Source organism: Poromitra crassiceps, assembly GCF_964638095.1.
Source record: "Poromitra crassiceps genome assembly, chromosome: 13".
NCBI classification, from domain to species: Eukaryota; Metazoa; Chordata; class Actinopteri; order Beryciformes; family Melamphaidae; genus Poromitra; species Poromitra crassiceps.
In genome coordinates, this window is record NC_139644.1 from 10,128,766 (window position 1) to 10,133,385 (window position 4,620).

Here is a 4,620-nt window from a genome sequence, read left to right on the forward strand (position 1 = left end):
CCACAGTGAAACCTCTCATGTTCCTGCAGCTGAGCTGTGGGTGTAGCTATACGTTGGGATGACGCTCCTTCTGCAGGGTGTGAATTTGATCTGGCCGGGCGATAAGACTCTCTTTCACTGCCCAGAGCTGTCTGAGCCCTCTGCTGTCATCCATCACCCGACCAGGGAGCCGCCGCCGCGATGTGTGTAGCATGGCAGATAGGGCAGCAGCCTCACTCACACACGCTCACACACGCTGGAAACCTTGTCTCTCCAAAAAAGCACAAGGAAGAAAAAACATTCACATTTTAACATAGTGTAATAGTAATAACGACATAATAACCAGTAATATAACATATTTCGCTGGTCCAAAGTAACTGAAACTTTCACAGGTTATTTTTGGGTACCCACTAAATCCATTTATGAAATAAAAAGAAAATGGCCAAATTTTGAGATACAAGGTTTCCACCCGACAGCAGCGGAAAGTGCTGCTGCTGGAGCTCCAAGATGTCAACTTTTCACCAACTGCAAAAAGCAAAAGGCTTGTTTTGGATTTGACAAATGTGTATTTTCATCCAGTAGATTTAAAAAAAGGGTTTGATACGCTCCAGGGTTGTAGAAATAAAAAATCTGGAAAAAAAAAAAACATATTTATTTTTATTTTTAACAGCTGTTACTAGGCCTACTGTATTCCTCCAAAATCCTGACTTAACATAAGGATGAAGCTGCAGTTTATGCTGCAACGCTGTTAATAATTTCTGTTAACGAGGCTGTTCCCCTTTTATCCCCCATAAAATCGCACCGTGGATATATGCTTGTTATCAATTCCCATCCCGTCTCGGTCTGTTCACTGGGGCGCTATCGCTGCTACACCTGTAGGAAACCTGTGGCAAGGTTAACAAGGCTAATTATTTAATATTTAACAGTCCCCCTGAGGTTGACAGAGGCTAATGCTAATTATGGTTCACACAATAGGTGGTTCGCTCAATATGTGGAAGCCGCAAGTCGTCTTTTGCGGAGGTTGACAGGGCAGGCCTCGAATCTTCACAGCATGGAATCAGAACAGTATAGAGATACATGTTCTGAGCAGCTACAGTATGGACTTGTATTTTTATTTTAAAGGTTCAATATCCTACACTTATTTTGTTATGTCTTCATGTCCATTCAAAGTTGTGTGTGTGGTGTCATGTAGCCTACCAAAAACACTCTCGATCCATTTTTACACATCCAGCATCTCTTGGAGCCTTACCAAGACTGTTTCTGTTACTATGTCTTTAAAGGTACTATGTGTAAGAATCAGAATTTCTGACTCTTACTGACACTAGTGGCAATTATAATAACTGCAGCAGACTGTGCTCGCAATGGCATGTGTGCTCGTTCGCAGCAGCCAGCAGTGGCCTGGCCAAAACAGTGACATTGTTGGTTGCTTCGTAATGTTAGCTAATAAAAGTAATTTGCAAATGGCAACCTGGCCAATTTATTTGCTTGGTTTGGTCGTGTCTTGGCTTGCGTTTTGGGGAAGTGGGTAGCATAATGTTAGCATGACGCTGGTGTGAGCTGAGACGTGAGCAAACCAAACGTGGCGCCCGAACAGGGACTTGATCGATTACTGCAACCAATGTTCCAAAAGCATAACATTAGTAACATTAGGCATATTTGACTGTTACATTATCCACACAAGACTAAGTGGCTAACGTTATCTAACATTAGCCAGCTAACTAGTGTCACAATTTATTTGTCAGTCATTTTGTGCATAACCTTTTTGTTCCAACCAGCCATTTATTCTGGTAACAACACAGTTATTAGGTATTCTGCAGTTTCATGATCAAAAGCAGCTAATGAAGCAGAATGTAACCAGGCTACAATTTTGATGATTCTGGTGTCAAATGACAGGTTTTTATGGAAGATTCAAAAATTATACATCAGAAATAATTTTGTATCTCCTTCTGCCATTTAGTCTGCATATTTTTAACACATTCACTGCCAGCCTTTTTTTTTTTTTACTGTAGGTAGGTTCTGCCAGAGGGTTTTTTTGAGGATTCTGGCTCATCTTTCAAGACCCGAGGATTCTTTTCTGCTAAGATTTTGTGAACACACAATATCTCAAAAGAACTAATAGAATGTGTGCTTTCTCTGTCTAAAAGAGTTAGTTTGTAGAGTTAGTAGTTATGTAAGCATTAGCAGTTGAATACAGCATGGTTTCAGCGTCTGGAAATTTATTCTGAGATAAATGGCTTTTTGTGAAATTCGATAGAACAGTCACTTTAACCATTCATTTTTGGCATCAGTAAGACGTCAGACATCTAAACAATAGTTTTGAACAGTAATTTCCTCCATAACAGCAGGAAACCCCCCTCTGCTTCCAACTCCTCCCTCCGTGGGCGTTCTCCTCCGCAGCGTTTGTCCTACAAGCGAGTGTTCTGCTGCTGCTGCTGCTGCTGCGAGTTTGAGCAGCCTCCCTCCCTGGCAGCGAGTGTGGATAGGGCTCACTTGTTTCTTGGGTTTGAGAGCTTTGATGAAGCTTTGTGCGATTCTAGGCTTTATGCTGCGTGTTTCAAAGTGTTTTCCACCCAGTCTATTTTTGGAATCCCCCACCGCCAGCTCCCAGCGCGATAATGCGCGAAGTGAAAGCGTTTTCGCCAATCCATTTTACAGTAGAGAATGGTTTCCTCGCGCGTTACCCTACAGTTTTGGCTCTGCATTTCCTAGTGTGGAGAGCACTGTCGCCACTTAGTGGGTCCGTGGAATGGGTTGTACACGTTCGCTGACTCCAATATTTTTATAGGAGACGTGGGGAGCGTTGATCCACGTCCCACCGTCAAAAAAAAAAAAAAAAATTTAAGCCGAGATAACTCGTCTTTGGCAGTGAACCGTCGGATTCTGTAAGCCGAGATAACTCGTCAATGGCAGTGAACGTGTTAAGTAATATGACAAATATGCATAAACAACATTATTTTAGCAAAACCTTTATTAGAAATGATGTACAGCGATCCTTTGGTTACTATTGAATACATATAAGCTATGACTAAATAAATAATTGCGGTATATTTGATCTAATATATACCCTTTTTTGGAAATCTTGCTGTAAACTATTTACATACATTTTTGCTAAAACTATAATTAGCTATGAAAGAATGGGAGTCAAGGTGAGGACAGGAAATCAACGGTCGCCGAGCAGGTAGTTCATCCCCACCATGCACGTCCAGGTCCAAGTCTTCTGATGGCAGACAGGGGACATCGCATTCTGATAGACAAAACATACAATGCTTGGTTGATACTCGCTGTTTGCTGAAAACATTTGAAACCTTGTTAAATGCAGAGGACACTTTTCACCGGCCACCGTCAGCATGAGTGTGTTGTGGCCGCATGCATGTGTTGTGGTGTTCGTGTGACAATAAAAGACGGGGCTTGTCCGAGAGAGAGTAAACATCCCAGGTTTGCCATGTAGTCTTTGGTAAATAAAGCCTCAAATGCCATAAACAGACAGTCCTTCAAGTCAGTTTTGGTAGAGCATGAAGTCCTTCATCACTTGTGTTAGTGGTAGGGAGTGGACTTGGTTCAGGTGATGTGTGCCCAGCGCTTGGCGGATCCGGATCCGACACACATGGGCGAGACTGCGAGGACATCTCTTGGCCTCCAGAAAGACCCTGAGTGCCTCAGGATCCGCCTTCTCCTCCAGCTGTGCCTGCTCCCAGATCACCAGGGCCGGGTCGGCGCCGTGGTCCAGGAGCAGCTGGACGAAGGCCACGTCGCACCCGAGCCCCAGCACCTCATGCAGCAGGTGAGAAGCCACGTCACGGGTCAGAACACCAGCGGCCTGGAGCAGCAGGCAGAAGCAGTCCAGGCGGTGGAAGGCGGCACTGATGTAGAGAGGATACCAGTGACCGCTGTCAACAGGAACATCGGCACGGAACCTGATGAGTTCCTGCAGTATCTCCAGCCTTCCATCCCGGGCAGCTTGGTAGACCGGGGTGTATGGGGGGTGTCCGCTTCTGTTGGGGTCAGCCCCGGCTTCCAGGAGGATCCGGATGCAGTCCAGGTGACCGCGGCCCACGGCCCGGTAGAGTGGCGTGAGGTTTAGCTCATCAGCTAGGTTTACCTGGGCTCCCTGGGTGATCAGGTAGGCCACACAGGCAGCGTGACCCCGCCAAGCTGCGCGCCCCAGAGGGGTGTCCCCAAAACACCATGAACTCCGCTCATTGATCCACCTCCTGAAGCGGTCTTCTTGCAGTAGGGTCCTCAGTTTGTCCAGGTCTCCTGTGTCGGCAGCATCATGGAGCTGCCTGTCGTCATGCTCTGCTGGAGCAGCCATTCTGTCACTGTATCACACCAACTACGTGTGTGTAAGCTGCATCTCAAACAGAAGGCTTTATAGAGGGACTGAAGTGTGTGTGAATTATGGCATCATAAAATGACGACATCATGACATTATGACATCATAAGATTATGACATCATATGAGATCATGACATTTTAACTAATGGCATCACCCACCGATGACAATCACAATTGCTTGAGCTACATCACTAATGACATCACTGACTGACGGCATCACAATTGCTCGAGTGACATCACTGATGACATGGCAGTTGCTCGACTGATATCACTGATTACACCACAATTGCTCATGTATCTTACTTAG

General features: G+C 45.2%; 1 pseudogene across 1 annotated transcript; it reads right to left on the reverse strand.

Moving 5' to 3' along the window:
- Positions 1 to 3,139: 3,139 nt before the first annotated feature.
- LOC310787925 (ankyrin repeat and SOCS box protein 1 pseudogene) lies at positions 3,140 to 4,291 on the reverse strand (annotated as a pseudogene). The gene is made up of 2 exons: positions 3,509 to 4,291; positions 3,140 to 3,196 (listed from the first exon to the last, which is right to left on the reverse strand). The product of its transcript is annotated as an ankyrin repeat and SOCS box protein 1 pseudogene (transcript).
- Between the last annotated feature and the right edge of the window lie 329 nt (positions 4,292 to 4,620).